The sequence below is a fragment of the Papio anubis genome, chromosome 4 (assembly GCF_008728515.1).
Source record: "Papio anubis isolate 15944 chromosome 4, Panubis1.0, whole genome shotgun sequence".
In the NCBI taxonomy this organism is placed as follows: domain Eukaryota; kingdom Metazoa; phylum Chordata; class Mammalia; order Primates; family Cercopithecidae; genus Papio; species Papio anubis.
The window spans coordinates 173,773,920-173,797,417 of NC_044979.1; the positions used below are offsets into that span (position 1 = coordinate 173,773,920).

The 23,498-nt window shown below is 40.7% G+C and overlaps 1 protein-coding gene across 11 annotated transcripts in view; it reads left to right on the plus strand.

Moving 5' to 3' along the window:
• KCNJ15 (potassium inwardly rectifying channel subfamily J member 15) overlaps positions 1-23,498 on the plus strand; it is a 79,375-nt gene that overhangs the window by 46,739 nt on the left and 9,138 nt on the right. For 8 of the 11 annotated variants that reach the window (XM_031665745.1, XM_031665746.1, XM_031665744.1 and 5 more), the window contains one exon: positions 22,369-22,466. The gene's annotated coding sequence lies outside the window, so the exon portion shown is untranslated. The other 3 variants (XM_031665749.1, XM_031665747.1, XM_031665748.1) reach the window with 3 other exon arrangements.

Sequence of the window (23,498 nt, forward strand, 5' to 3'; positions counted from 1 at the left end):
TTCTGCTTGGCATAATAACAATTTATGTATATGTCATCTCTCCTATCAAATGGTATACTTTTGAGGGCTAAGATCATGCATATTTCACCTTTACGTATTTCAAAGACCACGGTAGTGTAAAATGACTGAATAAATGAGTGAATGAATGATGTTTTGGTAATTAGGAGTCACTGGGGAATAATGGCAGCTCTTAGGAAATGGTACCATAGTTCCATTCTTGGGATAGGGCTGGGTGTGTCCCCGTGTAGTTCACAGAACCATGTCATAATTTCAGTACTAAATTATGTGTGTTTTACAGTTTCTCTCAACCACCCGTTCTATGGTTTATTTAAAATGATAATAGAAATAGCATGTTAGAAACTAGGTCCTGTACTCATTAACAAAAAGAAGGGAACAACAGACATTGGGGTCTACTTGAGGGTGGAGGGTGAGAGGAAGGAGAAGCAGAAAAGAGAATTATTGGGCACTGGGCTTAATACCTGGGTGATGAAATAACCTGTACAACCAACCCCGATGACACAAGTTTATCAATGTAACAAACCTTCATACCCCTTTTTCGGTACCCCCGAACCTAAAATAAAAGTTTAAGAAATTAGATTTTAGAATATATTCAAAAAGTAGGACATTATTTCTCAATTAAAGAAAACATCTGAATTCATATTTTAAAAATATTTTTTAAAATGTTAAGTTTGATCAAGGCATTTACATCCTAGAAAACGAAAACAATCATTTCAATATGCATTCTAGATTTATCAACTTTGCATACATATTTTAAAAAGATTTTGATAGACTTCAATATAATATCTAAAAATGACTACTTAATTTTAGTAAAAAGAGACTCCCACCTTCTGGTAATTGACAAGTACTATGGTCTGAGAGTGTTTAGATTAAAAAATTGTGTGTGTGTGTTTGTGTGTATGTGTGTGTGTGTAAAGTTATCACAGGAAAATCAATACATCAATAGTAGCACCAAAAAAGAAAGAAACTATGTCCTATTTCTCATGACAAAGAAGTTGACAATGGTCTTTCCAAATTAAGACTCGGCATCTTTGATTTTTATAAGCATAACCTAGAGATTCAATGTGAGCATTTGATGGCTGATGGGAAGAATTGAGGAGGAATAGGGGAGACACCTGACTTTGCCATGATTCTCAAGTTAAATCCTTGGGCCTCTTACAGATGTTGTTGATAAAGCTGCTAAAATGGTCACCAGATGAATATGAACAAGTAGGACCCTCAGTAATTTCCAGGCTAATTTTGTGCACATGTGTTTAGGGGCGAGGCAAATTAAATGAACGAGGAGCTGATGTTCATGTGAAAGTAATTACTCTCCTCTAGTAGAAATCCTGATCCTACAAGTAACTGCAGAAATAATTAATCATAACTAAGAAGCAAACCACTCTCAGGGAGAAAAGCCGTATCTGAACTTCCACCTGCTCTTGGAGGATATGGGTGATTCACAGCATAAGAGTCATCTACCAAGTGATCTGCAAGAGTGAGTGCAGCTTCCAAGAGGGTCTGAGTCAGAAAAGATAAAAGGAAGTGCTTCTTAACTCAGAGGATTTCAACACTGGGGAAACTCATTTCCCACAGAGATAGAACAATGTGTACTATAAATCACTCCCAAAAAGCAATTTAGAAAACTACACAGGTAATGATAAATGCATGGAGAACACTCACATATTTTGGATTGTGTTTTTGACATTCATTCATTCTTTATAGATTGTTAATCCACTGACTAAGTCATGGATTAATCCACTCATTTATCGTCATGAGTCATTAAAACTTTTCTGGAGCGTCTACCACATGCCAGCAACTGCTCTACTGAGGGTACAAAGGTGGACATGGCCCAACCCCTGCCCTCAAAGAACTTCTAGGGAACACTGACTTTGCAGGCATGATTCCGTCTACATCATGCATTAGTAAACAGCTGTGTGTACTGTAGGGGATTGAGACACAATGACGTTCTCTCTGTTCACCTCATCACCACAACCAATGTGTAGGAGCTTGCTTTTTGAGACCCAGCGGTGCTTTTCTATAACTGGAAGATTCCAAGTTTCCTTTGCTTCCATGTATGCATTCAGCAGACATTAAGGCCCTGCTAGAATCTAGGCATTGGCATGTATGAGATGAGATATGGCAGCTTGCATTCCAGTGGGAGGTGGTGGGGTGTGATGGATGAAGAGCTGACTTTTGAGTCAGACCACAATCTTAAGCACTATCACCACTACTAACTAGTTGTGTGACCCTAGGCAAATGCTTTAACTTATCTAACCTCCATTTACTTATTTTTACCAGCATTACTCTGAAGTTTGGAGTTATACATGCATGAGCTGCTGACACAGCACTAGTTATGTATTCATTCTCAACTAGTGGCAGTTGTTGGTTGGATCATTATTATAATTAGATATACACAAGCAAAACAGATATCTCCAATACACTGAGATAAATATTCTGGGAGACAGAAACACAGGTGATCATGTAGAGAAAACCCTGAACCCATGGGAACAGGTGGAGAAAGCACCTACCTAGAAAGGGTAACACCCCAAAGGATAGACTAAGAATGCTGGCCAAGACAAGAGGTGGGCTTTCAGGCAGATGGCATGGCATCAAGTCAATCAGTAGAGGACTAATCCATCTGGCCAACTGCAAAGTCATTCTGCATGACTTGACCAGGTAACAACCTGAGGAGTGGCTGGCACCAAGGCAGGTGGGGCCAGTTTCTGAAGGGTCAGTTTCAGGAGCTGAGGCTTTGGTTTGTAGACAGTGGGGCCGTTAAGCTGGGTGGCAGAGTGCTTTAGGGACACCACCGAGGTTGCACTATGAAAGATGCTATAGAGAGAGGACAACTTGAAATGGGGACCTCAATTATGAGCCTGTGCTGTCATGCAAGAAATAAAGTATGTGTGTCTAAACCAAGGCAGTGTCATGCAAGAAAGAAAGTGTGTGGATCTAAACCAACACAGTGACAGTCAGAAGGGAGAAAATAGGCAGCTTCAAGGGATGTTGGGGTAGACTTGGGGTGCTATTTTTTAGTGCCTGAGGGTCTACAGGAGGAAGGGAGTTGCCCTGGGTAATGGATAATGAAGCTAGGCTGGGTTTAATTCGGAGTGTTTGTGGGCAATCAAAGGGAGGAACCACACATAGTTGACTGTTGTTCTGGCAATGACAAGAGCAATCTGGAACACACAAAGTCTAGACCTCTTGAACTGCAAAGGTAACATCTGAAACCATGGGAGCGGATGCAGGAATGTGTCTTTAGTGAAAATAAAATAGTTTGAGCACAGAGCCTTGGAGAAAATGCCACTTCAAAGATTGGCAGAAGAGGAAGAACCTACAGATGGAACTGAGAAGGCATCAGAAAAGTAGAGGGCAAATTGAGAGAAGACAGTAGCAGCAGACTGAAATGTTATGGAAATGTCAAGGAAGATGAGGAATGAAATGTATTCGCCAGCTGAGTTGTAAGTGGCTCTGACCAAGTGGAGTGGTGAGTTGAGAGGTTACTCCCTTGGTTGAAGAGTAATCACCCAGCCCTCAAGGAAGTGGAAGCAAAGTATCACTTCTGTCCTCTTTAAAGCTCTTCTCCATATCCATTGACTCTGCTCCCCAAAGCTTGGCTTTTAGTGAAAGCCATTCTCTTTAGACAAACTCATTGTCTCTCCTCTCAAACCCAAGACAAGCATTTTGGCCTTTTTCACCGCATGGATTTTATCACCAATGAATGAAATAGGAGACGGCACACAGAGCAGACAGAAGGGCATTGCCAAGGTCTTTCAACCACGGTCCAACTCCCAATTTTACTTCCTGAAAGTTCAATGTCTTGGCCGAAAATAGGGCTGAAGATAGATCCAAGGAAGACCACTGGGAATTGGCCAACTAGGTTTAAACTGGGGAACAACTCCCTTCAAGTGGCAAATTTAAGGATCTTCATCCTGCCTCATTGACTTTAATCCCTCTTGAACATATCAAAGTGGTTGGAAGACTGAGTCCTGGTGGGCCACATTGTGTTTCTGTGGACTGCGGACTAGTTTCAGAGGAAGCACCTGTCTAACTTAACCAGAGATCCCTTAGGATGAACACCAGTTACACAGTATAGAAGACAGAAATATTTGAAAATTTATTTGCAACCGCTGTTGCATAGTGCAAACTGACTCAGAAATTAAGGCATATATATATATATGGCTCAAATGGGACCAAAGTAGTCTTTTGGAAGTCATAATAGGGCATACATACATGAATTGTTGAGCAGACCTTGTAATTTAAGAGATTCATTGTATTCATTCAATAGTGTGTGTGTGTGTGTGTGTGTTTTCTTCTCTTTCTTTGGGAAAACAGCGTTTGTAAGCCACTCACTCCCAATACCAGGGGCACATCAGGGTGAGGGTATATAGAGGTAGCTGTTATTAGTCAGAATATAAGCGACGCCTGACTTAGTACTCTGTTACTGTTAGCACTACAGAATCTTTGATGACTAGGTGTGGTCAAAATCTTGGTTTCCAGCTATGTTTCCCATAAATGAAGTTTCCAGATATAAGCCAAATGCTTAAAAAAATTGCTGACTACAGGATCATTTTGTAATACCGTATGGGTGATTTATAAGCTGTGTTTTTTTAAAGAATGAAGTCATCTAGTGACTTTGAACTTTCTCCCCATAGGTGAAGTTATAAGTACAGCAAGCTCCTCAGAGGTTCCTTTCTCAACAGTCATGTGAGAGGAGCCAGCCTGAATTAAGCCCCATGGCATTCACTGATGGAATGAATTACCTTCTATTTTATGTGTCTAGAGTGATGCTTGCTATGACTTTCCATGGGAGAAATGAGAAAACAGTCACTCAGACCATTTTCTGGGTTTGGTACTGTGTCGTCCAGATGAGGAACAGTGGCTGCAAAAGGCTGTCTGCTATGCAGAGTGTGAGCTTTCACCTCCAGCCTCAGCCTCGCCTGGGAGCTGGTTAGAAATGCAAATTCTCAGACCTACCCCAGACCTTCTGAATAATAATTTGCGTTTAAATGAGCTCTCAGGGGAATTCGTATGCAAGTTTAATCAGTATTGGTGTAAAGCAATGGATTCAAAAATTATAGCCTCTCACAGCACACACAAGGATACTTAGGGACATACATGTATAATATATACATTTTGTCATCCTGTTCTAACGTATTACATATATTTTATTTATTTTTTTTGACTTTTATTATAGGTACAGGGGTACATGTGCAGGTTTATTAAATGAGAATATTGCATGATGCTGAGGTTTGGTGTAAAATCCTGTCATGCAGGTAGTGAGCACAGTACCTGACAGGTAGTTTTTAAAACCACCCCACAGCCCTCTAGTAGTCTGCAGTGTCTGCTGTTCCAACATTTATCTCCATGTGTGCTCAATGTTTAGATCCTGCTATTATGAGTGAGAACATGTGGTATTTGTTTTTCTGTTCCTGCATTAATTTGCTTAGGATAATGGTCTCCAGCTCCATCCATGTTGCTGCAAAGAACATGATTTAATTCTTTCTTATGGCTGCATAGTATTCTGTGGTGTATTTGTACCACATTTTCTTTATCCATTCTACATTTATGGGCACCTGCCTTGTCTTTGCTATGGTGAATAGTGCAGAGGTGAACATACAAATGCATATGTCTTTTGGTAGAATGACATAGTTTCCTTTGGGAGTATACCCAGTAATGGGATTGCTGGGTCAAATGACAGCTCTGTTTTAAGTTCTTTTGGAAATCTCCAGACTGCTTTCCACAATGGCTGGACTAATTTACATTTCCATCAACAGTGTAGAAACTTTCCATTTCTTTGCAGCCTTGGCCAGCATCTACTTTTTGACTTTTAAGTAATAGCCATTCTGACTGGTGTGAGATGATATCTCTTTGCGGTTTTAATATGCATTTCTCTAATGATTAGTGATGCTGAGCGTTTTTTCATGTTTGTTGACAGTTTGTATGTTTTCTTTTGAGAAGTGTCTGTTCATGTCCTTTGCCCATTTTTTTTTAAATGGAGCGATGTGTTTTTTGCTTGTCGATTTATTTAAGTTCCCCATGGATTCATTTTAAAATATGTATCAGATATAAACATTTAAAAGGATGAAGTGGAAGCTACATTTGAATACTTCTGTCATTTTGTCACTGTCCCTGCTTGGGTTACCGGTGTACCCCACATTGGAGACATCTGCTGTAAAGAAGCAAACAGAGCCAAAAGGAATCTTGGAACTCTTTGTCTATGATGGTCGGCGTACTGGGGAACATGAAGTATACAGAGGAAGTAATTTGTTGGATGAAATTGAATACACTTATGTTTGTCCACAGTTTTTATCGGTTTTGTCATTTTGAGAAATGGACAACTAATTTTCTCTTCAAGACGGAACACTGTGGCATATTCTTTGTCCTACGAATCAGAATAGGAAGACGAAATCCTTATTTCTAATTGAATTGTTCAAATCAGTGAAGTATCCTCCACCTCAACAATGTGCCTAGCTGTGGACTGGATTCCTCTCTGGGTTTCTTCTCTGACCTAGAACATTGAGCACCATATCCTCAGGCGAGTGACGTTGCTTACTAAATCGAACTCTGAGTCCCCTTGCATGGCATCTCTGCCCACCCCGTGCCTCCCTCAAACATTAAGTTCCTACCGCATGCCAGGCCTTGTGTTTGCCACTCAGGATGAACTACTGAGCCCAGTCTACGGGGAATGGTAAGCTCCAAGACTGATCATTACAGCAGCACAGTATTATCATGAGGTGTGGACAATGACAAGGCAGAAGAGAGGAGCAAGATGAACTCTACCTGCATGCTGGAGGAGATGACATTTGAGTGGGGCCTCAATGGGTGTGTAGGAGTTTACCAGGCATAGGGCAAAGAAGAAATATGGAATAAAGGGGTCAGCCTGAGCAAAGATACAGGGCAGGAAATCTGCTTTATCAGCAGTATCTCTGGGTAAAGTGCAAACTCTTCTAATTCAGTCGATGAAATGAAACCTTAAGATGACATGAAATAATAGTTCTAAACTCTTAGTGAAAACTAGGTTATTGGATTTTGCAATAGATATTTGGAAATATCTCTGAGAGTAAATGATTTCATAAGGTTTGGCCACAACAGTGTGTGGAAAGTTTCTTTGTGTAATACAACACAGTAAGTACTTCTCATTTACAGTAAAATCTGGAAAGCTTGGAAATGGTCTGTGCTAGGGAAATTGAATTTTCAGATTAACTGCATAAAAATGGAAAATCTGGTTGAAAAACCTTTCTAATTTTGTTTTCCTTTAGAGAGATAACTGCTGTTAACATCTTAGAGGTGTTTTATTTTGATCTTACCTAGAGAGAGAAACAGAGAGATTACACTGCATATTTAGCTGTATCAATTGCCTTTTAAAAAACATATTTAGAATTTTGTCATGACTTTTAAACACTGCATAATATTTCAGCCTGTAAATGTTTTATAAATTTAAAACCATTTCTATGTTGTTGGTGACTCAGGTTTCTTCTAATGTTTTAGTATCATAACTAATATAGAGAACACTCTTGTACATTATCCGATCATACATTTCCTATTAAGTCTTAGAAGTAGACTTACTGAGTCAAGCAGGCTAACATAAATAGTTTAAAACTTTGAGTATACATTGTCAAATTACTGCCTCCCTCAAAAAAGTTATGCCAGATGACTCTATCAGACACAGAACTTCTTTCTATGAAGGAAGCTCATTTCTGCAAACTTGTCAATGTGGAATGTTGCAATGTCTTTTAAATTTTTCAATAATTTGATAAGTGAAAAGTGAGTCCCTGGTGCCTTTGTGTTTCTTGGACTGATGGTCCCTCCTCAGTCTCCTTTGCCCTTATCTCTGACTCTGCCTGGTCTTAAGCCTGCCCAGACTCAGGCTCAGTCTGGGTTGCTCCTTCCACACTACTGTCTAAGGGGGAAGCTCCTGCACTTTCATGGTTCAAATTCCACTTGTCGGCTTATGTGCTAAAGGCATCCCTCCTGTCCACGTCTCTCTGTTGAAGGCCAGGCCCATCTGCACAGATCCTAGTGCTTACTTCTCTTTAGGTGTCTCCAAGCAGCCTCCAGTGCACACCTTCAAACCTGTACCCCAGGCATGAGATCCTCCTCCTGAATCAGGATTCTGCACAAGCGTGAGCTCCATGCTGGTATAATACCAAAACATTCAATCTAGGTGTCCCATAACATGTGCATAATGTTAAAATTACAGAGGAAGATCCAGTGTCTTATGAATCAGTAAGATAGCCTCCACCCACCCCACCACACCTTATTTCTGTGCCAGGAAGCCTGGGGTCATTGGTGAGACCTTGTCTTCTCCCTGCCTTGTCTACTTAACATCCACCTGTTGGAGATGCCTGTTGACTCCATCTGGGACCTGTCACCCAGAGCTCCTGGCTAGTAGCTCTCAAGCTACTAACACCGCCCTTGTCTATGTGTCAGTAATTTCAACTCAGATTACTGAAAGTGTCAATTAAACAGACTCTCAGCATCTATGTTTGACTCTTTCCAATCCATTCTCCATGCTGCGTTTAACATGATCACTTTTAAAAGCAAGTTTGATCCTTTCTCTTCCTTGAATAAAACCCCAAGATACTCCTTGTGCTCCTAGGGTGGGGGTGACAGTCCTCAAGGAGCCCCCAAAACCCTGCATGGTGTGGCTCTGCCCTCGCTCCTACCTGACCCTGCTCCCCTCTCCCCTACTCAACATCCTCCTTGTTTCCTGGAAGGTGCCAAGCTCCATGCTCCAACTCCGGACTGGGACATGTTATATACCCCATGTGCTAGTCTCTCATCCATCCTTGACTTTCTCCCCAGTTCTTCCCACAAATGTCTTTAAATCACTCATCTAATGATCTATTTAATGCCTCTCTTCCCCGTTTTCTTGCAAACTACCCAAGAGCAAGGACCAAGTCACTCTCACTGCTTCATCAGCAACACCCTGTGCCATGCCTAGCACGTAGTTGGTGCTCAATAAATTCTTGCCACACAAACCAATAAATAAATGTTAAAGTGTTGAAATGTCTTTTCACCTTTTGAACATTTTTTGAATTGTGTTTCTACACACGTTGCCCACTTAGGAGGATGAGGGCTCTTGCTGATTTGTGAAAATTTTATATGAACCCTCTGCTGTTCATCTGTGGTAAATGTGATTTCTTTTGATAAGTCGTATTTTATGTTTTATTCATGGTATGCATATGATGATAACAGTTAACACTTGTATAATGATTAATACTAATCATTATACTAACCATATGAGCAGGCAGAGTTTTATGGCGCTTTATATGTTTTTACTTCACACGACCCCATGAAGCATAGAAATTATCATCATCGTCATTCTGCATATGAGGAAACCGAGTCTCAAAGGGGTTAAGAAAGTTGTCCAAAGTCACACAGCTGGTGTTAACAGAATCAGGGTCCCGTGCTCTTAATCTTTATACTATACTGCCTCTGAAGAATTATTTTTTTTAAGTACAGAAGAGATAATGTTCAACCTGACTTTTGAAGGACAGGGGGGAGTTAACCAAGAAAGGGAGAAAATGAAGAAACTTCAGGAAGGAATTGCATGTGCCAGATGTGGGCTGAGAGGGCACCCAGCTGCTCAGGAAGGGGCAAGTATACACCCAGGCTCTGTTCTGAGGTGAATAAAGCCGGAGAGGGAGTGAGAGCCAGGGCTTAGGAGTCTTTTTGGTTTTCCAAGGTGTTCAGGATTTGTCTTGTCAGCAGTGGGAGATACCGGAGGATTTATGAAAGGGAGTATTGTCTCAATTAATACTCTAGGTGGGTACGCTTTCTCTTTCCTGGTAAGAGTTATGATGAAACCATGGCAATATAAAGTTACATGTAACTGAGTGATATATTAGCTGTAAAAATCCTCCTTCCTACTTCTGAGAAGTGCTACAGTAAGGCTATGAAGACCAAGCATTACGTATGTATCTGAGCTGTTTTCTGTTATTTCCCCCTCTGTTTTTAATATCAGAAGAAACTGCACCATTACTTCTAGAGTAGAAGATGTTGGAATGTCTCCTCATTGGTCTTACTGTTCCAGTCACATGAGCACCAATGTGATGTTCATTACTAACATTAGTGCCTGCAAGGATATCCTACTGGAAAGGGGATTAGCTGTGATTTTGTTAAGCGTGCAGCCAATGTTTATAAAAGATGCAGTATCTGAGATGGCTGTTAAACATGTCAAGAGATTGTGTACAAGTGGAATAAATCAAGGAAAATTCTATAGGTTGGTCTGATTCTGTGGTATTACCAGAATTACTGGTAATATCTACAGCATTTAGAAACTTCATCCACAGTCAGATTTAATCCCAGGGCTATGAAGCCTGGAGAATATATGGGTAGAACTCAGGAGAATCCACGATCTCACATGAGGGGAAAAGAACAGCAGTTTATTTTAAATGGCCTCTAACTAAAATTTGTATTGAGTGTGTGCAACAAACCACAGATGTACTAGCTACAACTGTGACTTTGTCATAGTGGAAATCACAGACATTTCAATATCACATTCCAGCCATTTCAGAGACCTTGAAATAACATTGCTGCTCACCACACCTTCAGAACATTAGCTCTGATTTAATGCTTGGAAACGTATAATTTTGTTTTTTCAGTACCATAATAGGTGCATTTTAATATCATTGGTGTCTTCTGTAATCTTTGTGACTTTGCTTTTATCTGTTTGAACAGTTCATTCTGAGAAGGCAGGCATGTGTCTCACTAGTCCACCAAAAAAAGACCATAACATAAAATGTTAAGAGCCCCTAAGCTAATATCTTAAAAACGAGACAAACTTCTTAGCTTTTCTGACACCTCTGCTAAGCCATGCATGAAAAGGCTATGCCCCCATCCCACAATGGTTAGATTTGTTTTCAGAGTTTTTAGTACTGGGAAAATCTGGATTGCTTTTTTTCCTCCAAGAAGAATGTCTTTACGTTAAACCCTGTCTTTAAGTTTCTTGGCCTTAGGAATGACTCTTGAGCACAAGTTTGCATTTCCCTAGGGATGCCAGATTTAGCAGATTTAGCAAATACAAATGTACGGCCACTCTGTACTATGTATATCTATAGATACATGTATGTAAATAGTACATATATATCTCTGAATTTCAAATAAACAATAATTTTAGTATAAGCATATAGCAAATAATGCATGTGACAGACTTACACTAAGTTATTTGCCGTCCATCTGAAATTCAAATTTAATTGGGCATCTTGTATTTTATCTGGCAACTCTAAAAACACCAAATTTGGGCCAATAGTCCTCCGGCTAATTAACTACAGATGGTTAGAATGTGTTTTCTTACACTGTACAGTGATGGAAATTAGTTAACTGCCAAATGTCTTAATTTTTTATTGAATGTGAAGATATTTTTAAGTTCTACATTTCTTATTATCACTCAATGGTCACAGAATCTGTTTTCAACTTTGCGACAAGCAAACAACTGAGAAATACTACCAGTCTTTAAAGCAGATTTTGGTATAAACTGTGTTTCACCAAGATACAATTTCTGTATCAGAGAAATGTGGTCAAAATGTAGACTGATAGTGAGACTGAATTTCAAAACTTTTTGACATTCATCCCATTGTTAAATAACTTGGTTTTAAATCAAGCACAAGTCATAATTTCCATTGCCTGGGATGAGATTCATGCTAATAACTAATATGAATGCCAATAAAGATAAGAAGTTTACCTTTGCATGCAGGTGAATTACATCAAAGCCCATTAGTCATCAATTTACAGAGACTGACAACTCCACATTTATTTCAAATAAAAGAAAATGTAATAGTCAGCATGAGGCCAGAAAACAAGCCAGCCTGAAATTGGTACCCATATTTATAACGTGCTTTCTATGTTTCCATGCCTTCATCACAGTGCAAAATATTATAAATGTGAAGCAAAGAAAGATAAATGTGAGTGGTAAAAAGTGGCAGACTCAATATCTTAGTGAGAGATTGAGGTTTATTTAAGGGAAAATCAATTTGGAAGTATTGCAAATTATATGATGATGCGGCCTAAAAAGGCATGATCCAGTCTCAAGCAGCTTCTCATGTTTTACAGAAACAGGATTTAAGAAAACCAGCATCACTACTTACTTCCCATGTGTCATCTCCTGTGAATGTTCCAACCATGTCCACTTTGAAGTGTCATTAAATAAAACAACACATTAAGCCAGGCATGGTGGCTCACGCTTGTAATCTCAGCACTTTGGGAGGCCGAGGTGGGCAGATCACTTGAGGTCAGGAATTCGAGACCAGCCTGGCCAACATGGTTAAACCCCATCTGTACTACAAATACAGAAATTAGCCAGGTATGGTGGTGCATGCCTCTAATCACAGCTACTTGGGAGGTTGAGGCGCAAGAATCATTTGAGCCCAGGAAGTGGAGGCTGCAGTGCGCCCAGATCACAACATTGCACTCTCCAGCCTGGGCAACAGAGCAAGACTGTCGAAAATAAATAAATAAAATAAAATACTTGCTTCTCAACCAGTATTGTCTGCAAAAACAGAAGCCTTCCACTCTGACTTACGCCACAGTCAGACAAACCCAAATGCTGTGGATTTCCTTCTCCTTAACCAAATGGTACTGTTTTGAGCCATCTTCTCCTCTGTTTTAGGTTTGGACTAATCCAGACAAAAATAGTGAAATTCCATGAGTCTATTGAAGAAATCTCTTTCCTAAAGAGAAAATTGGGGCTAGGCACGGTGGCTCACACCTGTAATCCCAGCACTTTGGGAGGTCGAGGCAGATGGATCACTTGAGGTCAGGATCACTTGAGGTCAAGACCAGCCTGGCCAACATGGTAAAACCCCATCTCTACTAAAAATACAAAAATTAGCTGGGTGTGGTGGTGCACACCTGTAATTCCAGCTACTTGGGAGGCTAAGGAAGGAGAATCGCTTGAATCTGGGAGGTGGAAGTTGCAGGGAGCCGGATCATGCCACTCCCCTGCAGCCTGGGTGACAGAGACAGACTCTATCTCAAAAAAAAAAAAAAAAAAAAGAAAAAGAAAAAAAGAAAAAATTGAGCAGTGCATTATGGAGGCTGACACAGTACAATTCGCCTCCTCACCCCCTCCCCACTTACTTCCAGACATCAGTGTTCCTGTTTTGCCAGTCATCTCACAACAATGCATGCCCAAGCCACGCTGTGATTAGAGGGAGAATATGCTTATTACCCAAGTTCTTCACATGTTGGAGCAGGGAGAGGCCGAGGGTGGTAAACCACAGGAAATTTCCATTTGCCCTCCGCTGTGGCACTCTCACTCTACAGGGAAGTTAGTTGTTATTAAGTAATAATGTTCAGCTGAGGTTGGTCACTCGTAACAACAGACAGATGTGTAATGTTTTATTTGGGTTAGCCAGCTCTCTCACAAATAAAGGGCCTGAAATTAAACTGTCTTTATGAAAATATTCAGCAAATGATGCCTCTGGCTTATTCCAGTGTTCAGATTCTTTGCCATGGAAAATGGAAAATGAGTCCCCTGTTGAGCCCAGTATCTGTTTAAACTTGTCTTTGTCGAGTAGAGAAGGGTTGATGTTCTATGAGATTTAAAAAAAGTTTTTAAAGAATTCGCATCGAGGAGTAAAGGGAACAACTATGCAAACCACATTTAGAGATGGAAAACAATTGGTTTTTTTTTTTTAGTACTTATGGAATTTCAAACAACAATAATGGAATAGAAACATAGGAAAAAAGCTACATATCTGACCGCAGAGGCAAATTGCATTATTACACGCTCACATGCAGTGCAAATGTGGATTGGTCTGTAAAGGAACACTTGTTGCTTTTCTAATGCATCGTAGGGTGAGAGGGGCACCTCTCCAATTTGCCAAGGCATCACTGGCAAACTCCAGCTACTGAACGGCTTGGGGAAATGGAGTTCTTTGGAAGACAGGTTCTTGGGAACTGCACCGCCAGAAATTCTGGTTCAGTAGCTCAAGTGTGGAGCCTGAGAACCTGAATATCTGATGATAGGGGTGCTGCGGTTGGATGAGGGGAGAGGGGTCACACTATTCTATGCCACCCTGTCTTCAGTAGCCGGTGAGATGGATAACTCATCTCAACATATAGCATGACCACGAAGAGAGATACCTACCCACAAAATGGACAAAGATTCACAAAAGCTTGTTTCCAGTTCTAACCTTGTTACTGGCTCAGTAACCTTGAACAAGTTACTCAAGCTTTTTGATCCTTTTATCTCACCAGATATAAAGTGTAGAGTTTAGACCAGATCAGCACTCCTCAAAGTGTTCTCAAATGTCACAAAAAGGCTAAACACATACACACACACACACACACACACACACACGTATATATAGCTACAGTCAAGCAAGTTTTATAACTGTAGGACATCTCAGAAACTGTAGTAAACACATGTGCAATGTGGCTCTCCAAAGAGTGAAAACAATGGGGTGTTTGGGGGCTCAGCTCCAGCTCCGGTAGGCAAATCCTTCCAAAATTATTTAACCACAAATCCCTTTATGTGTGTGGAACACCTGAATCACACACTTCAGCAAGAGAACGCCTAATGTCCTCCAGCCTTAACTTTCCCAGCCTAGAATCTAGGTTCTCTCCACAGTCCTCCAATGTTCCCAGCCAGGCCAATGCTAAACGCTTCCCTTAATGATACCCATTATCCAAGGAAGAAACCTGAGAGCAATTTTCTACTGATTGTTTGCTTTTTTCCAGCAATTCTCAACTTTTCGCCAAGACATTACACCCGAACTTCTATCCCCAAGGAAATATTTTCTAACTAAAAACTCCACCTGGCAACTGCAGTGCTTATAGATTTAACCCCAGTGACTCTCCATTCCTTTGTTTGAAAGTAATGAGAATAAATTTTAGACAATCGAATTTCTTGGCTTATTCATGTCCTCCATATTCCAGACAACTTTTAAGTGTTGAAAAGTATAGTGGTTTTCCAAGTGTAGTCTGAGGTCTAACAGCATCGGGGATATCTGGGAAACTGTCAGAACTACAGACCCTCTGGCTGCACCCCAAACCTGCTGAATCGGAAATTCTGAGGTGGGGCCCAGTAATTTGCATTTTTATCAACCCCTCCAGGTGATTCTAAAGGGCATTGAAGTTAGAGATCCAGTGTTGAGATCAGAAGCATGGACTATGGATTCCAACATACCTTGTGCTATATCACAGTTCCTTTGTCTGGAATATGGGAATAATAGTAGTACCTACTTCAGAGTCTATGTGAGAATTAAATTAATATATAATGCCTAATATCAGGCCTGGCACAGGGTGAGCAATGAGTCAATTAATTATAGCTGCTTAATCTATAATGGATGCTGACGCGTAGTGAGCAGGAACTTAGCTTTGTCACACTGCACCATGAGACTCCTTTGCAAGCTAATGCCGATGATGGTGGTTAGATGGGAGTGCAGCCATGGGAACAGACAGAGCTGGTTTGCTCACCAGGTGCTCCATTTGTTAACTTTGTGAATGCATGTAAATTATTTAATTTCTCTAAGCTTAGTTTCCTCACCTAGAAAATAGAGAAAATAATTTCTTCCCAAAGTAAAGAGAGGGATTCAATAAGATAATATCTATAACTGCTTTGAAAAGTGCCTGGACCTTTTTAAGTTGTCCCTTCCCAAATGAAAGCTATCAATGACCTAATGATAGTGGTACCTGGGCAGCCCAGTGTGTCTATGTGATTACAGATCCTGAGGCCACTAGGTCCTTAAACTGGGGCTTCTTGCTCCACAAATTATTAGAATGATAGGATATGATGCCCTTACAACTTTCCCTAAAAAGTTATCTTGTCATGATACATGTAAATATTGACTCAGAAGTAATCAAAAGAGAATTAGTCACCTTTTCTATGTTGTTCTTAGGGTTAAGGCAAGCCATTCTTTCCATTACAATCTTGTTCAATTTGGGTTCTTTTTGTATTCAGTGTTTAGTCATAGACCAACATTCAGAGTTTACATTAAGACTATTTCAGAACTCAGTTGGGTGCAGTGGCTCTCAACTGTAATCCCAGCTGTTTGGGAGGCTGAGGTGAGCGGATCACCTGAGGTCAGGAGTTCCAGAACAAGCTGGCCAACATGGTGAAACCCCCTCTCTACTAAAAATACAAAAATTAGCCAGGCATAGTGGCGGGTGCCTGTAATCCCAGCTACTTGGAAGGCTGAGGCAGGAGAGTCGCTTGAACCCAGGAGGCAGAGGTTGCAGTGAGCCGAGATCGTGCCACTGCACAATCTTGTGACAGAGTGCTGTCTCAAAAAAAAAGAGGATATTTCGGAACTTTACATCTTTCCTTTAAATGCAGTACCTTTTAGGTCAGGCGTATAATCCTAAGATAAAAAAATATGTGTTAATAGTGAGTGTCTCTGTGGTTAGGTTTCACTAGGTTTTGCCTTGCTAACAACTCTAGGAACTGTGTGGCTTACAGCAACAAGAATTTTTCTCACCTGTGTTTCAAGTCAGCTGTAGTTGAATTATGGCTCAGTTCCAAGTTTCCTTCTTCCCACTTCACCAGAAGGAAGGAACAGCCCAATCCATGACCCACCCACATGCAAGGCAAGCCATGTGATGAGCCCGACACCTCTCTTCAGGCATGGTGTGGGTCACTGCTGCTCACACTCCATTGGCCAAAGCAGGTGACAGGGCCACACCTGACACAATGGAGCAGGAAACACACACCCCATTCCCACTACACCCCAGCAGGGACAGGCCCAGGGAAGGATCCTTTGTGGATGGACTCAGCCGAGAGGCACAGCAAATAGTTGCGAGCAACATACATCAACCACAACCTCCCAAATTGTCACAGCTTTACCAATAGTTTCCAAGTTCAAACATATCTTCCAAACACAGGCCACTGACAGGAAACTAGCTTATAAGTGTGCTGTCATCTCAACTGGTGCTTCCCCTGAAATCCTGATAATTCCCCTGGAGGAGAATGAGTGATTCTGGAGCCTCCAAGGAGCTGTCATTCTTTCTGGGCCATCCTCAGTCCTCAGTAGTCTAAGGAAAAAGTGCTTTTGCAGAAGCAAAGTAGAATTTCCCCAGGAGATACAAACCAAAGGATTGCCTTCTGGAATCTGCTGAGAATCCATTTTGTCCACTTTGCTCTTTTTCAGTGAACATGTCTGTTTCTGAGGCCACTTGGCAAAGCCATCTGTGCCCTTGGTTGGCATGGATGAGTTAAAAGCTGGACTTAGAACAGTCAGACCAGCTTTTAAAGTGGATCCTTCACTGCTCTGTAGTGTAGGGAGGAAAATAGCCCAAGGCCAAGGCCAAAGGTCATGGTGCATGTGCTCCTGTGACCACAGTCGAGGGAGCCCAAGGAGGAGAGCGAAGCCTTTATTCTCAATTGTTTTAAACCTCCTGAGCTCACTGAACCCCAAGTAGATTCTCGTCAAGCATTTTTTTTTTCTACTTAATATTTAAAACTGTGATACTTAAAGTCAAATTTAATCCAGGCATTTTTTATTTCTGGACAAAGAGATCATTGAAAAATTAATTTAACAGAAACATTTGACATGCAAAAAAGCAAAAAAGCTTTTTAAGCAACTTTTCTTACAAACAGGACGTTATGTCTTTTCAGAGCTTAAAAGTGAGATCCACCACATGTTAATTTTAGTCTGGAAATCCAAAGTTACGATATGATTTAGATTTCACTAACTCAAATCCAAAGTTACGATTTGATTTAGATTTCACTCTTTATACCTCATCACCCTGGTTAATGGGCATGGAATGAGGTCACTGAAGGCCTGGTTGAGGAACCCTGGTTTTGGGGAGCCACTGTCTCCCCATTTTTCTGTAAGTGAGAAATGTTTTTTCTGTGGGGCCTTTGCTTTGTTAGTTCACTCTGAAACACAGAATGAAGTTTCCTCGAGATGGGCAAATTGAAAACCTCCAAAATCTGGCTTAACAGAGCTCTAAGTTTTAAAGACATCAATGTTGTACTTACTAGGAATTAAAAAAAAAAAAAATCATTCTTAAACTGAATTTATTTTCCCTAACAAAGCATCCATGTGACAGCTTGACCATCCCCATTTTATGCATACTTTTGAAAAAAAAATCTTTTTATTGAGGTACAATATACATATATAGTTTACTATCTTTAGCATTTCAAGTATACAGTTCAGTGATAATAAGCCCGTTTCAATTCTTTTTTTCCCTTTCACCCCGCTTCAAAGTCTCTAGTAACTATGAAACTCCTCTCTATTTTCATGAGATCCACTTTTTTTTTCCCCCCTGAGATGGAGTCTCAGAGTTTCACTCTGTCGCCCAGGCTTGTGTGCAGTAGCACGATCTCGGCTCACTGCAACCTCTGCCTCCTGGGTTCAAGTGATTCTCCTGCCTCAGCCTCCTGAGTAGATGAGATTACAGGCACCTGCCACTACGCCCAGCTAATTTTTGTATTTTTAGTAGAGACCATGTTGGTTAAACTGACCATGTTGGTCAAACTGGTCTCGAACTCCTGACCTCGTTATCTGCCCACCTCGGCCTCCCAAAGTGTTGGGATTACAGGCATGAGCTACCGTGCCCAGCCGAGATCCACTTTTTTAGCTCCCACATATGCATGAGAACATGTAATATGAGTCTTTCTGTGCCTGGCTTATTTCACTTAACATGATGGCCTCCTATTCCATCCATGTTGCTGCAAATGGCAGGATTTCATTCTTTCTTATGGCTAAATAATATTCCATTGTGTATATACCACATATTCTTTATCCATTCATCCATTGTTAGACACTGGGTGGATTCCATATCTTGGCTGTTGGAAATAGTGCTACAATGAACATGGGAGGGCAGGTATGTCTTCAAGACACTGATTTCATTTCCTCTGGATCTGTATCTAGTAGTGGGATTGCTGGAGCTTATGGAAATTCTAATTTTAGTTTGTTGAGGAACCTCCATACTGTTCTCCATAGTGACTGCACTAATTTACATTCCCACCAGCAGTGTAGGAGGGTTCCCCTTTCTCCAATCTGGAGGAGCTCATTTTTGAGACTTAGAGAAAAGTGATAGCATGTACACAAGGTTGACTAGCATAAATGATGGCTGAAAATCTCTTATGGGAATTAAAGATTTATCTGAACTTATTTTTAGCTAATGTTTTTACTAGAATTATTTATATATATTTCCTAAAGCTATAAATGTTACAATACATGCTTATATATTCTACAACATATACTATTTATATAACATTTATAATAATACTTGTTAGTAATATGTTACAGTTTTGATCAGATTCTCCATATATTCCTGCTTTAAAACATCCATGGCCTTGAGTCCCTGGGTAGTTGGCATTCAACTATGAGGATGGCAGAGGTTGTACATTCCTGGAGTGGATACACAGCTGTTCTCAGTGCCTCTGTGAAATGATGTTATTTTAGGATGCTAAAGGAAAGTTGAGCCATAAGGCTCTTTGTCAAGGGGAAACCGTATATCACGTGTGGTTCCCAGTGTGTGTTCCTGGAGCACCAGAGACACCATCACCTGAGGACTCGTTAGACGTGCACATTCTCAGGCTTCACCCCAAACCCGCTGAATCAGCACCTCCGAGCCTTCCAGGTGATTCTGATACGGCTAAGCTTGAGCCCCTGCGTCAGGGCGGTTGCAGGCATGGGCACAAGAGCCTTGCTGTGGAATGTACCACTGCCCTGTGTCTGCTGTTGGGAACTTGGGCGAGTCGTTTACCCTCTCTGTGCCTCAGTTTCCTAATCGTGGGGATAATGATGGTGCCTACCTCTCAGGGTTGGCGTGAGGGTTAAATAAGTTTCCATGTGGAAAGCACTTAGAACAGTGGCAGGCATGTGGTGGTTTAAGTGTTATCTATTTATGATGATGATGATTGTCATTATCGATTTGAACTTTTATTGCTATCATAACTTCTCTGAATATTTATCACATTATCTTATTATTGCTATAGTTACTATTTATCTGCATCTTTCCCAGTGTGGGCCACTCTGGCTCCATTCTTGTCTATTATTTGCTCATGTATTTCTTCCAACCGGTCAGTAGCTTTCCGGTCATTTCCAGGTTGATTTCTCTGATGGAACAGTGTGTTCCAGCTTGCTGTGGTGGGTTTTTGGATTGTTCATCCTTTTAAGAGCCTCTGTCTTTGATGGAATTTTTTTCCTCCCTCGAGATGGCAATGGGTACTACCCTTCCATTTCCCATTCTCCTTGCTGTGTCCCCAACACTGGAAGTGTAGTTCTCCATATAGCTAAGTACCTTCTGTTTCATTCTGTTTCAGAGTGTGTTTATTTTCTTTCCTTTAACTTCAGAAAACAAATGCTCACAGCATAAGCACTCAGTGACCTCAGATCGTAAATCTTTTACTGGTTTGAAGTAGGAGAAAGTGATACTGACCTATCCATTCAATAGTTGTAAGAACTTCACTTAGGTAGATATCACCATTCAAAGAATTGCAACCCCAACCCACAAACTGAAACGATACAACAAAAACTGCAGAAATAAACATTACTTCCAGAAATTAAAGAAAACAGATAATGGTTTATGTGAAGTATTGCTTAGCTGGGAGGATTAACCCTTTCCCATTTGCCTTGAGAATGCTCACTGGCATCGCTTGAGGCTGCAGCATTTACCTGGAGATGATTTTGCTACACAGTATATTTCTTTTATTATTATTTTCATGTCACTCTAGTATATCAACTTTGGAAACAAAAGACATCATTTTCTTTATAACATTCTGTTTTTAGTAGTGGTATTTTTATTCACCAAATATAGTAATTCTCGATTGCTGAAAATGTCAAATCCTGGAAAACACAGCATTCCTATACACGATGTTAACATCGGTCTCCAACAGTTGTTGGCCAAAGATTCATTTGATGAATCCGATTTTTCTGAAATAGTAGATTCCGATGATTCAGATGATTCTGATGTTAGTTCTGTTTAGAAATAACTCCAAGAACGATTTTTATGTTTTATTTTCACATTGAAAATCAATCAGATTTGCTTCAGCCTGGAAAAACATGTTTATGTAAAGTTAAATGAGCACTGGTGGCAAGTTGCGCTTTTTTTTTTTTTTAAATGGGAAAAAGGTTAAGATAGGGGAAATTAGAAGAAAATATTCTTGTCTCATTCTTTATGTTTTTATCTTTTGGTAAACTGTTATTGTTGCTTACCATGTTAGAAGTTAAGCCAGGTCTATTGAAGAATCACTAAGGGAAAATAACCTAAGGCAGTAACATAAAATTATATGAAATAAGAGTATGTATCAACAATGGTTTAAATTTCATGAAAGAAGTCTGCTGAGGAATAAAATTCTGTAAATTAAGAGCCTATGAGGAAGTGCAATTCCTAAAGCCTATGGGTAAGATTGATGGGCACAAGGAAGATTCTGGGTCTTCATAGAGCACTGACAAAGAGGTCCATTGCCAAACATGCTGTGGCCACACTGGCAGGATCCAGCCTGTAAGAAGCTGCACAGGTTAATCTGGAATACTTCAACTATAAGAGAGTAATAACTGTAAGTAATTGGTGGATCAGAAGAAATGTAGGAAGTGTAAGTGTGCCTATGTGTGTGTGAGGCATAAAAACATATGGGTGGAGACAGATGGATGACAGATAGATAGAGATGATAGATAATTGATAGGTAATAGATCAATAATTGATAGATGATTGATAATAGGTAGGTAGATATTTAAACCGGTAATAAATAGATAATAGATTGATAGGTGATAGATAATAGATGATAGATTAGATAGATAGATAATTGATAGATAATAGATTGATAGAAGATAGATAAAGGCAGATAGCTTAGGAAGAATTATTTTCAAAAAGTAGATGCAAAAGAACCTCTTGAATTTAGAGGAGATTACATGAAACTGTGAATGTTTAAGGGGATTTTGTGGTGGACTGACAGGAACCCTGGGCTAGCTTCCAAAGACTTTGGACCTCGTTCTTTCTGCCAGGACCCAGCTGTGTCAAGTGGGATGGTTCTGACAATCTTTTCCACTCTAATGTCCTATGACTCAACAGTAGCAATGCATTTCCACAGGCGGTAAAAATATTCTAGACTCTTCCCTTCCAGCGCTCACTGTTTACTTCCTCTGCATTTCCCCTTCCTGCCTCCCCGTGTGCTGGTCAGTTCATAGCGGGCCTCAATGAGGGTGGGTTAACCCTCTCTTTCCAGGGTGTTTTGCTACGGAGCTCCCTCCAGGGGCTGGGAACTGTGTGGTGAGGGCTGTGGTTGGGGTTCAGCTTCCTTCTTAAATCGTTCCTTGAGCCTTTACCCTATTCTGTGCAACTGCGCCAGATTTCCAGGGATTGGAAGGTAAATGCCACGACGTAACTCTTAGAAAATCATCGGGGCTCAGTCTTACTGGGGTGCACTTGGTAACCACCTATGAACCCATGTGTCCCTCTTTCTTTCAGGCAGTAGCAGAATCCCATGGTAGCCAGGTGGGTGAAGGGGAGCGCGGACGTTCTGCCTGCCTTGAAGAAGACACCTGACCTGCGGAGTGAGTGACCAGGTAGTAGAGGGTTCTGAAGGCATCACACACTTGAGGGAGGGAGGAGGACAGAGAGGGCTATGGCACCCTTTGACTGCTGACTGCCAGCTGCTGTCTTTCCCACTGAGAAATGCTGCCCCCAACACACCCAGAAGCTCTAGGTCTTGTCCTGTGATTTCTGTCCACCAAGCCTTGAGAGGAGGTATGATAGATGCCATGAAGTCCAGCACTAGATACAAAGGACTGCAGCAAAAGTGCTCTCAGCAGAAAGAGGAAACAGGTCCAGTTCATCCCAAGCCTGGCTTGCTGCCCCTTTGAAAGAGAGTTTAAAACAGAAGCTTCATGGTGCTGCCTTCATAAAAACAGAGCCAAGCTTTCCAGAATCTGGCAGAGGGCTGAGTGCCCGCAGGACACTTGTGTATCACTCACACTGGAAAACTTAAGCCTCTGTTTTTATTTCAGTGGATTGAATGGCATGCAGTTTCCTCAGCAGTTTAAAAAAAAATGCATGCAGTCACTTGCAGACAGGCTGCATTTGTCTCTGCTGGTGCTCACGTTACAAGCTTGTCTGTGCATTTGGGCATGCCAGCATAGTGTTTCATTTCCAACCTTTACTGTGGTCACTTTCCTCTTCGTTGTACTGAGAAGTGTTGCTGAGGGTATAGTAAGGCCCTAGTTTATCAATTATATCCTGTACTTTTCTTCTAACTTGATCCCAAGAACAGTGGGATTTGCTTCCAGGTAAACAAATTTTGAATAATTTATGGCCCTTCTTTGCAACAAAAATGAAAACGTGACTTTCTAAGGAAAAATCAATTTCAAGGGGGCATTTAGTAAATAACACAGTCTTAATAATGTAACAGGAAAATTAAAATGCCCAGCAGACCTTTTGCATCCTGAACAGGTGTTTGCTGCTAATGGATACAGTTTCCATTTCCTTGAAGGGATTTGCCCAGAGGATTACTTTCAAAACTTCTATTGAGATAATACTGCTCTAACAGAAAGAGCATTGCATGAATCTGTATATCAGTTCCTTAATAAAAGGGAAGTTTT